A 12,228-nucleotide genomic window follows, 5' to 3' on the forward strand; every position below is an offset into this window, starting at 1 on the left:
TGTTCTGTATTAGCCGCGGGTCCCGGCCGTTGATGGCCGCAGGGACCGCCGCGATAGGTGTGTTTTCGCCGTATAAGACGCACCAATTTTTCCCCACCAGTTTTGGGGAGGAAAAAGTGCGTCTTATATGGCGAAAAATACGGTATGTTATTACACTACAATATGCCTCCATGCAACATTATTGCTCTGCCACAATGATTTCCAAGGCGTAGCAGTATATACTATTTTTGTAAAAAAAATATATATATATTCTGACCATGTAACCCCTACAGTAGGCCAAAAGTATGCTTAATGTTGAATACATTAATACCAGTAGATACACAAAGTAATATGTTGGAATCCCATTGCCTTAGCGGAATTCTGGTAGTAAATTCTGTAGTGTGAACCTACCCTTAGTGAGAATCAGGTGTTTATGTGTTCAGGTGGTGTGTTGGTAAAAGGATATTGCCAGGCAGCAACCTTCTGCAACTATTCAAAAAAATGTATTACCAGCCAGTAATGCTTACGCGAATGGTAGCGTGCATTCCTTTATGGTCATCAACTGGCTTCACATACTTATGATACTTTTAAATGAATGAAAACTCTGGGTCAATGATCTCATAAAAACTATCAGCTTTAATTATATAAAATAGATAAGTCTTGGGGGAAAAGATCTTGATTCCTGATCAATGGGATCTCTCTCTTGGACAGGGTGTTTTGGAGCCCTGCCCTGTGCCAAGACAGAAGTGCCCAAGTTTGTAGTCAATGTATGACAGGATAAGTTGAAGATGCTATGAGAAAAAAAAAAACTGCTGTTTTTTTTGGGCTAAACTTGACTAGTCACTGCAAAGTGTGTAATGAACCCCTATTCCTGTCAAGCCAATGCACCAGTGCAGAAAATTGTTCTGCCCCTTAAGGTATCCAGAAAAGGTTGAGCCCAGATTGTATTTGGTCTGGAGACCTGATGCTAATGTGGAAAGGTTCACTTCTTCTTACTTGTATGCCGGAAACATCATATAAACAACCTTCCTCAGGGGTGATGGCATTATGAAAGAGACTGTGAGTTGTCTGGAGTAAAAGTGGATAAGAGGAGAGTTAAAGAACAGCTTTTAAAATAAAGTCTGTTATCAACCGTTCAACTGTTCAGAATTGTTCCTGTTTATTTACCACTTGCATTTGTTGTCGGATTGATCACTGAGAATAAGTGCCTGTATGTGACTGTGTACATGATTACCTCTGCCAGCCCCACTTGATCTGAGGTTAGGCATACCTCCTCCCTTATAAGAAGAACCCTGTGGACCTGCCACCCACTCTGAATGACGAGCTTCCACATGCTCACACCTGTATTCCCCCTACAAAATCAGTTAAACCAGTTGGCATTGGTGCTGATAGGGTGGATTGTTTATATAGAGTGTAAGGAATAAATACATATAATACAAGGCATTGATTTGAAGCGTGGTGGCTCAGTTGTTAGCACTGTTGCCCTCTAGTAGTAGATTCCTCATTTCAGAGCTGACCTTTGGCAACATCTGCATCAACATTGTATATTCTCCTCTCTTTTTTGTGTTTTCATCAAGTTTAGAGTATCCTTCTAGAAATATACTTAGATTTAAAAGGGCATTCCCAATTTAGAGTTTCATTGCTTATCCCACCTATGTGGGAATGGTGGTTCCTTCTTTGGTAGGTGGTTGGCCATCTCATCAGGCAGGTTGAGGAATCCCTGTTCTCCACATAGGTGTGAGTGAATTAAACATTCTTTGAAGTAGCCATAGTGTGTGCTGACATGCTCCTCCATGTAGCTGTATCTCTGGCTGTATCTCCAGAATGCTGTATCTCTGTCTCTTGTGGTCTACTGTAAGCTGTGTAAAGAGCAGAGATCACTCTGTGCACGAAGAGAGAAGGGGTGCTTGGCAGGAGATCGCGGGGAATCCCAGCTGTCTGACCTCCCGTGATCAGACACTTATCCCTATCCTGTGGATAGGGGATAAGATGTTCTACAATGGAGTACCCCTTTAAATAAAAACAATTTGATAAACAATTTCCTAACATTTGAAGTACAGGTACAGTGGCAGTCCCCAGACTTCTGGTGCCGGTCCTGTCCAGGTCTTCAGAAGACCACCTGAGCTGTCATATTAGCACTCCAATTACAGTATTACCATACAAGTCCTCTCAGGGGTACTATAAAAGAGTGTGAGAAAAAAAATATATTAAAAAAATCCTCACTTCATAAAAATGCTTAAGGAAATCACTGTGGTGAGATGTCCATCACAGATGTCAGATCTCCAACCTATTGAGCATTAAGTTTTTATGTAATGAGCTTCACCTTAAGGTCAGCAAATGCTCTAACCTTCAGCCACACACCTGGGAAGAAGTATGGTAATAGTTGAAATTTGCTGAACAATTATAAAAAGTAATAATAACTGAATTTACAGGGGTTATCCAGGAATAAAAAAAAATAGACATAATTTCTCTCAAAGACCGCTCCCTGTCTGTCTCCAGTTTGGGTGTGGTTCTGCAGCTCAGTTCCATTGAAGTGAATGGAGCCAAATTGTAATACCTCACCCAAAAGTGGAGACAGACAGGGAGCGGTCTTTGAAAGAAATTAGGTCTTTTTTTTCGATTCCTGGATAACCCCTTTAAAAGAAAACCAAAAAATATATGATACATTTTTATGAAATGAAAGAAAAAGTTTTTCCCCCCAATTATTTTACATTTTTGATCAGCTCTTCTTATATGGAAATAATCTGAGCTGGCAGTTCTGGAATTTTGTAAACAACAAAAAAATGTCATTTTATGCTTCAGGTAAAATTGCTTTTTGGCTACTGAGCCATAATTAGAATCTAATGGGCCGTGACTAGAGATTTTCTGACCTGTCATGCTGAGACTCTGACCTGAGCTGCTACAGTAAATTAGCATTAGGTAATTCAGGCCACCCATAGATTTAATATGAAAGGAAATCAAAAGGGGTTTTGACAGTTATAGATTTACTAGTAAAAAGGTAAATACAAGTTTACTAAATGCATTAATGAAAGTTATATAAATTACATTTAGTATTTTTATATTTTTTAATAATTACATTTATTATTATCGCCAACATTCTCTGCAGTGTTTTACAACACAGGGGATTGACATAGAGACAAGATCAGACATAACTTAACTAACTGACAATTCTAACAATTGTGAGGACCCTGAGATTGATTAAACCGGATGGTATCACTTCCAGAAGACTTAGCAGAAAAGAGAATTGAGACCCACATACAAAGTGTGGGTCTTTGTCAAGGCCTTGTTGAATAAAGCTATGTTCACACCTCTGAATTTTCCGTGCGGAAATCCGCATCGGAATTCTACACGGAGAATCCGCTGCATCAGAGTCCTGTTGAATTCAATGGGATTCTGCTTCGCTGTGCACACTGCGGAATTTCCGCATCAGATCTTTCTGCAGACTCCGCACGGAATGCATAGCCGTCTATGAGACAGCGCATTCCCGTGCAGTTTTTGGAATGTCCACACACAGAGATTTTCCATGTGGATATTCCGAAGTGTGAACATAGCCTAAGTCTCAAGAATTGATGCTATGTCACAGAGACATGTTAAAAGTTTTGATCAGTAAAGGTCTTAGTACTGAGATCCCCACAAATCAGGAAAATGGAAAGGAGAGACTAGCTCAAAGCCGTCTTCATCCTGAGGCCCCATTATAAGTCTGTGGGGCTGTCTAGAGAAGCTAGATGGAGGTCTTTGTAACCTGGTTGTGAGGCATGCTACTGTTTCACAACTGATCAAAGCTTTTAACATGTCTCTGTGACATGTCCAAAGTTTTTCTAAATGACCTATGCACTTAAAATCAGTTAAACTTACATTACATAAAGATAATCCTATTTATATGTCATTTCCCATTAGATATACCATATTTTTCACCGTATAAGATGCACTTTTTTTTCCCCAAAACTGGGGGGGGGGGGGGAGTTGGTGCGTCTTATACGGCGAATACACACCTATCGGGGCGGTCCCTGCGGCCATCAACGGCCGGGACCTGCGGCTAATACAGGACATCACTGATCGCGGTGCTGCCCTGTATTAACCCTTCAGACGCGGCGATCAAAGCTGACCACTGCGTCTGAAGTGAAAGTGACACTAACACGGCTGCTCAATCGGGCTGTTCTGGACCGCCGTGATGAAATTGCAGCATCCCGAACTGCTTACAGGACACCAGGAGGGCCCTTACCTGCCTCCTCGGTGTCTGATCCGTTCCGGGACCCCCTGCATGGCCGACGCTCTCCTTCAACGTCATCACATCGTCGCGCATGTCGTCCCGTCATCCAATAGGAGCGGCGTGCCTAGCGACATGATGACGGCGACGGAGAGCGTGGATCCAGGGGAAGAAGATGTCTGGAGCGTCAGGGACACCACGGGGACACAGCAACAGCGATGAAGCAACATCCAGGGCAGCGATGACGGGTCCGGAGCGCTGGGGACACGCGAGTATTACCTCTTATACCAGTGGTCTTCAATCTGCGGACCTCCAGATGTTGCAAAACTACAACTCCCAGCATGTCCGGACAGCCAACAGCTGTCCGGGCATGCTGGGAGTTGTAGTTTTGCAACATCTGGAGGTCTGCAGGTTGAAGATCACTGTTGGGTTCAGAATCTTTTTTTTCTAGATTTTGCACCTTTAAAATTGGGTGCATCTTATATGCCGGTGCGTCCTATAGGGCGAAAAATACGGTAACAAGTGAACTCTTACTAGAAGCGTTTCTTGGCATCATTCTATAATTAATGTTATTTTGAACAAAGTAGCATCCCCAATGGGTGGCCAGTAAATGCTAAAGCATGCAGCCAGCCCTGGCAGAACTCATCAGCATCCTATGCAGCGGAAGCAACATGATTTCTGCCTGCAAGTCATTTAAATTATAAAATCCTCTTACAATGCATAATTGGATAGGAAAGTTTTAAATGTTGTTTTAAGGAACTCCTGCCATGGAATCTCTTAAAATGATCACTTTTATACAGGATTGTGGCTAAAACATGCAGTATATGGAGATGGAAGGGTGGATGAAGCTCTATTTTAGAAGTATTCCACTAAATACAAGCAAGTGCTTGTGGACCCTGAAATCCTCTTGGCAAATAATATTGTGTAAGCAGAAAGGTAAACAGATGTACTTGGTGAATAGGCCTCATACATAACCATGATGTCTGAAACATTTATTGGAAAACTGGATCTCACTTAAACATGACGGATGATGGAAAAAAACTAGTTAAAGGAGATGTCCGGTGCTCACTTTTCTTATTGTATCCGTTCCGTGCTGCAAAAAAAAGAAAAGAAAATAAGCTTTCTCTGGCCTGCCTAGGCTCCCCCGGTGCTCCGGTACAGGCGTTTGGTCCCCGGGCTGTATTCTTCTTACTTCCTGTTAGCCCGGCACGTCACTCGGAGCTTCAGCCTATCACTGGCCGAGGCGGGACATCGCTGCGGCCAGTGATAGGTTGAAGCTCCGTGTGACGTGCCGGGCTAACAGGAAGTAAGAAGAATACAGCCCGGGGACCGAACACCTGTACTGAAGCAGCGGGGGGAGCCTAGGCAGGTAAGAGAAAATTTGTTTTCTTTTATTTTTCAGCCCGAAACGGATAAAATAAGAAAAGTGAGCACCGGACATCTCCTTTAAACTGATGCACTTTGTGTCCCACAGAAATAAATAAGACCCATCTAGTGATTCGTCACTATCAGATTCTGTACAAATGAACATAGTCCAATAAAACACTTAGAATAAAAAAATGACATGTTGCTTGAACCTAGTCTAAGAGGTATTGTGTATTGTCAGTATTATTGATCTGATCTATGGAGGGACGTACCAAATAATGTCAGTATTATCTGATCTCGGTAGGACCTACCAAATATGTCAGTCTGATTGATCACACACGATGGTGACCCACGTGTAGACCTTCTTAAATTTGTGGGAGATTATGCACGGTGAGACCACTATTCATATGTAAATCATCCCTCAGGGCAACTCCCTTAATATAGGATCAGTTCCCCCCACAGGATGACCACCATATGAATGTTGTGTCTACCCCGCTATGGCGGGCGGTCACTACATCATTGTGACATCATGACCTACAGTCACCAGTAATTTAATATATGTGATCTTATGAGCTACTTAAATATCTATAACAAAGCAATTCATATCTCTGGGCCTGACTATTTACCCAGAATATTTAAAAGCTCATTGATATACGCTATAGCGGTATGTTTTGCAATATCATGAAATAACATACAGGTATTATTAACTATGCAGATTTATTGGTTATGAGTAATAAACAAAATGAGTATATAAAGACAAAGGTTATACATATATGTATCTTAAATCAATATGACACATATAGGACATTATTTAAGCGTTATTTAATATTTTAGTGCAATGACTACATATATGAAGCATGTAAAATAGGAAATTTATAGAGCATATATAGAAGCATGCGAAACGTATGCACATAATAGCTATATAGAGGCTACAGAATTACGGTAGCTATAGGTAACTGTGGTACAAACGGAACAACAATTTACATACATCACAATATATATATCTAACGGCACTAAATTTGACAGGAGCTCCTATTAGGAACTCTGTGGATATATTTTTATTTATAACAAATAAGGTAGTGAAGGATCGGCAACTATGCTAAATGTGCATGCACTAATGTTAATGCATTGATACGCATAGGCCATGCCCCCCTTCTCTGCCTAAGAAAGTTGGATGTTCGCTTTATACTAAAACCTACTACAATCTCACCTGGAGATTTAAGAGATCTATTCACTATCTCAATTGTCACAATGACATCCATGTCTTAACTTTGATTCTTACCATCTAAGAAGTTAAAGGGGTACTCCCATGGAAAACTTTTTTTTATTAAATCAACTGGTGCCAGAAAGTTAAACAGATTTGTAAATTACTTCTATTCTATTCTACTTCTATTAAAAAAATCTTAATCCTTCCAGTACTTTTTAGGGTCTGTATACTACAGAGAAAATGGTTTTCTTTTTGGAACACAGAGCTCTCTGCTGACATCATGACCACAGTGCTCTCTGCTGACATCTCTGTCCATTTTAGGAACTGTCCAGAGCAGCATATGTTTGCTATGGGGATTTTTTCCTACTCTGGACAGTTCCTAAAATGGACAGAAATGTCAGCAGAGAGCACTGTTGTCATGATGTCCGCAGAGAGCTCTGTGTTCCAAAAAGAAAGCCATTTCCTCTGTAGTATTCAGCAGCTAAGTACTGGAAGGATAAAACATTTTTTAATAGAAGTAATTTACAAATTTGTTTAACTTTCTGGTACCAGTTGATTTAAAAAAAAAAAAAAGTTTTCCACGGGAGTACCCCTTTAACTTGTTGTTACCAGTTGCATTTAACAAAGTAGCTATTGTATATAGGAACAAATAAAAGAGGAAAAGACATAATACGTAACTATAATCTTACCGGGTATCTTTCCAGGACACACAGCAGCAAATGGGACGGTCTCTCAGGGTCCTCATCTTGGAATGCACCCCCCCCTTGGGGTGGGTGGAGACGGCTTACTACCTCATGACATCTTCTGGTATCCTCTGTTCCCATTAACTGCCCTTACTTCCTGGCCCCTGGTGCTTTTATGATCTCTTGCTGTCAATCAAGTAGACCCAGTGGTACAGACTTCTTAACCAATGGGAATAAATGGCCTCACCAGGACAGAGGAAGACCCCCTCTTGACAGCACTGTGCAAATTCCCCTGCAGATGGTGCTATGCAGTACCCATCAACAGGAAAAATACCAGTGACCACACAGTCATATATTTTGGCTTTGTTAGATGATAGCGGCCACCGTGAAATTTGGCCATAACCTTTATATTGCTTTGGAACTTTCTCATTATCGGTCTTTTGTTATTGTAGAAATGGGAACATGCTAGAATTGATGTCAGTTCCATTTCAAGGAACTCCATTTAATGTATTTTAAAGCTAATCTTTGAATGAAGCAGTTTACACTTTATACTGTAGAAAGATGGCTTGTCAGAGGTAAAATGGCGTCTTACATGTTGGACTTAACCCAATATGTCTGACAGTATGTTGTGTCAGCCAAAACTACACTAAACCTCAAAACAACCTTGCATTGATATATCTGTCAGAATGATCTTGTAGGTGGCTGGCACCATTTTAGTACCTTACTGGCACCATTATGGGATCGCTTGGAATGTATTGATCCTATGCCCTGCATCTATTATTATCACAATACAGGGGGTGCCAAGGCGATCAAGAAGTTTTGGAGAGTGGTAACACATGTTAGGCTAACAATGTTGCTGTTGATAGGTTGCAGGTAATTCAAGAATTAGAGACTTACTATATAGGGTAAGAAAGGATTTTTGCTATATTTTGGGTATTTTTTTTAACCCTGTATTACTATGGTTTTTTTTCTGTTAAAAGATTTTTTTTTATCTTGTAGCATTTTTTAATTCAAGACCATTAAAGGTTATGGTTTAGACAGTGAATGAATATCATTTTTATATAATGCCTGGATCACTAATCTACTTTGTTTTTTACCTAGTAACAGGGTTATTTGTTTCAATGATACTAGTTAGTGTTAGTAATTACGCCCCATGTATAGATATGCCCCAAATATAGAGGCTTTACCATTATGAGTGCTCCTGTTATACTGTGCTCCTGCTACTTTGCAGAGTCTTAAGGCTAAGTTCACACTGAGTTTTCAGCACACATTTTGGCATATTTAGGCTAGGAATCCACTGAGGTTTTTTTCCCACCAGCAAAAACGCCAGGAAAAACTGCCAGTAAAACTGCCACAGCCTTTTTCTGCTTTTTGGCAGTTTATCTGGCATTTTTTCTAGTGTGTGGAAACAGCCAAATTTGTACACTGCGGCAGTTTTCTCACTGTCTTCAGGTACCACTCTGTGGGTCGGAGGCTGAGCGCCCGGTCCCCAGAGTGTAAGGAGATGAGGAGTGATGTACAGCATCACTATTCACCTCCCCCCGCCATATAGTATATAGGGGTGCAAAGTGTACCCGTGCATATTATACAAGAGCCGGAAATCCTGTCACCAGACTGACAGGACTCCCTGCTCCTATAGCCCCTTTGGGCGGTATACAGGATATACAGCTATCTATAGATAGCTGTATATAGTGTATACAGAAGAGGAGATCCCCTTACCTCCCTCGGTCCCTGTCACGGCCAGGTCTGTGTAGCTCCGCCCCCTAGTGATGACGTCATTAGGGGTGGAGCTACAGATGGGAGGCAGAGTGGTAAGTATAAGGCTCTGTTCACATTGTACATTTTGTATAATGTAAACAGACCCTTCTGCTAGTGTCTTCCCAGACAGGGAGACTCCAGCTGTTGCTAAACTGCTGTCTGGCCATTCTGGGAGTTGTAGTTTTGCAACAATTGGAGGCTCTCTGTTTGGGAAGGCATTGCATTTTGGGCGTTCTCCCCAGCGAAGAGCGCCAAAAATATCCTAACCCATTTTTGGTTTCTTTTTTCTTCTCGTTTCAGATCCGTGTATGCAGAGGATTGCGGCGGATTCGGTGGACTACTGCGATGAACTAGATTTTTTTTCTTTTAATAAAATGGCTAACAAAGGCTGTGGGGAGTGTTTTTTTTTTAATAAAATCATTTTTCCAATGTGTCGTGTTTTTTTTAAATAGAATTTTCTGGCTTAATAGTGGAATCCATTACTAAGCTGGGGCTTAGCTATGGCCCAAACCAGCTAACAATAACCCCCCAATTATTACCACGGTACCTACCACCACAAGGGTGCCAGGAAGAGCTGGTACCAACAGGCCCAGAGCATCAAAAATTTGCACTCCTGGGGCTAGACGGTAACAGGCTGGTGTTTTTTTGGCTGGGGAGGGCCAGTAACGTCAGGCTGTTGCTGTTTGGTTGGTATCTGGCTGAGAATAAAAATACGGGGAACCCTATGCGTTTTTATTTATTTGTGTGGGGGAAAAAACACATAGGGTTCCCCGTATTTTTATTCTTGGCCAGATACCAACCAAGCAGCAATAGCCTGAGGCTACCAGGGTGGGTGAGCACCATTGTTACTGGCCCTATGCGTGTTACAGCAAGGCAAAGTGTTCTACATCCCTTATTGGGGCTCTCTGAAGGCTAGAAATAGCCATTTTTAACCCCCTAAGGACCAGGGTTTTTCCGTTTTTGCATTTTTGTTTTTGGCTCCTTACCTTTAAAAAATCATAACTCAATTTAGCACCTAAAAATCCATATGATGCCTTATTTTTTGCACCACCAATTCTATTTTGTAATAACATCAGTCATTTTACCCAAAAATCTACAACGAAACGGGAAAAAAAATCATTGTGAGACAAAATTTAAAAAAAAACACCATTTTGTAACTTTTGGCGGCTTCCGTTTCTACACAGTACAATTTTCGGTAAAAATGACACATTCTCTTTATTCTGTAGGTCCATACGGTTAAAATGATACCCTACTTATATAGGTTTGATTTTGTCGTACTTCTGGAAAAAATCATAACTACATGCAGGAAAATGTATACGTTTAAAATTGTCATCTTCTGACCCCTATAACTTTTTTATTTTTACGTGTATGGGGAGGTATGAGGGCTCATTTTTTGCACTGTGATCTGAAGTTTTTTGAGGTACCATTTTTGTATTGATCGGACTTATTGATCGCTTTTTATTCATTTTTACATGACATAAAAAGTGACCAAAAATACACTATTTTGGACTTTGGAATTTTTTTCCGCGTACGCCATTGTCCGTGCGGTTTAATTAACAATATATTTTTATAGTTCGGACATTTATGCACCCTGCGATACCACATATGTTTATTTTTATTTACACAGTTTTTTTTTTTAAATGGGAAAAGGGGGGTGATTCAAACGTTTAATAGGGAAGTGTTACGCCGAGCGCTCCGGGTCCCCGTTCCTCCCCGGAGCGCTCACAGCGTTCTCCTGTTCGCAGCGCCCTGGTCAGACCCGCTGACCGGGTGCGCTGCGATAATGCCCCCAGCCGGGATGCGATTCGCGATGCGGGACGCGCCCGCTCGCGGTGCGCATCCCGACCCGCTTACCAGACTCGCTCCCCATCTGTGCTGCCCCAGCGTGCGCGGCCCTGCTCCCTAGGGCGCGCGCGTGCCGGGCTTTGCGATTTAAAGGGCCGGTGCGCCACTGATTGGCGCACCGGTTGGCGCATGGGTTTTAATTAGTGTCTTCACCTGTGCACTTCCCTATATCACCTCACTTCCCCTGCACTTCCTTGCCGGATCTTGTTGCCATTGTACCAGTGAAAGCGTTTCCTTGTGTGTTCCTAGCCTGTGTTCCAGACCTCTTGCCGTTGCCCCTGACTACGATCCTTGCTGCCTGCCCTGACCTTCTGCTACGTCTGACCCTGCTCTTGTCTACTCCCTTGTACCGCACCTATCTCAGCAGTCAGAGAGGTTGAGCCGTTGCCGGTGGATACGACCTGGTTGCTACCGCCGCTGCAAGTCCATCCCGCTTTGCGGCGGGCTCTGGTGAAAACCAGTAGCAGCTTAGAACCGGTCCACCGACACGGTCCACGCCAATCCCTCTCTGACACAGAGGATCCACCTCCAGCCTGCCGAATCCTGACAGTAGATCCGGCCATGGATCCCACTGAGGTCCCGCTGCCAGTTGTCGCTGACCTTACCACGGTGGTCGCCCAGCAGTCGCAACAGATAGCGCAACAAGGACACCAGCTGTCTCAACTGACTGTGATGCTACAGCAGCTTCTACCACAGCTTCAGCAACCATCTCCTCCGCCAGCTCCTGCACCTCCTCCGCAGCGAGTGGCCGCATCCAGCCTCCGTTTATCATTGCCGGACAAGTTTGATGGGGACTCTTAATTTTGCTGTGGTTTTCTCTCGCAATGTTCCCTGCATTTGGAGATGATGTCGGACCAATTTCCAACTGAAAGGTCAAAGGTGGCTTTCGTGGTCAGCCTTCTGTCTGGGAAAGCTCTGTCATGGGCCAAACCGCTCTGGGACCGCAATGATCCTGTCACTGCCTCTGTACACTCTTTCTTCACGGAGATTCGAGGTGTCTTCGAGGAACCAGCCCGAGCCTCTTCTGCCAAGACTGTCTTGCTGAACCTGGTCCAGGGTAATTCTTCTGTTGGCGAGTACGCCATCCAATTCCGTACTCTCGCCTCCGAATTGTCCTGGAATAACGAGGCCCTCTGCGCGACCTTCAAAAAAGGCCTATCCAGTATCATCAAAGATGTGCTGGC

The 12,228-nt window shown here is 42.8% G+C and overlaps 1 long non-coding RNA gene across 1 annotated transcript in view; it reads left to right on the forward strand.

The window, feature by feature from the left end:
• Nucleotides 1–9,586, forward strand: part of LOC130310410 (uncharacterized) — a 41,197-nt gene extending 31,611 nt beyond the window's left edge. Inside the window, exon 3 of the long non-coding RNA XR_008858941.1 lies at nt 9,500–9,586. This is a non-coding gene — a long non-coding RNA (uncharacterized LOC130310410). The remainder of the gene's footprint in view (nt 1–9,499) is intronic.
• Nucleotides 9,587–12,228: the final 2,642 nt, after the last annotated feature.

The sequence above is a fragment of the Hyla sarda genome, chromosome 1 (genome assembly GCF_029499605.1).
Source record: "Hyla sarda isolate aHylSar1 chromosome 1, aHylSar1.hap1, whole genome shotgun sequence".
NCBI classification, from domain to species: domain Eukaryota; kingdom Metazoa; phylum Chordata; class Amphibia; order Anura; family Hylidae; genus Hyla; species Hyla sarda.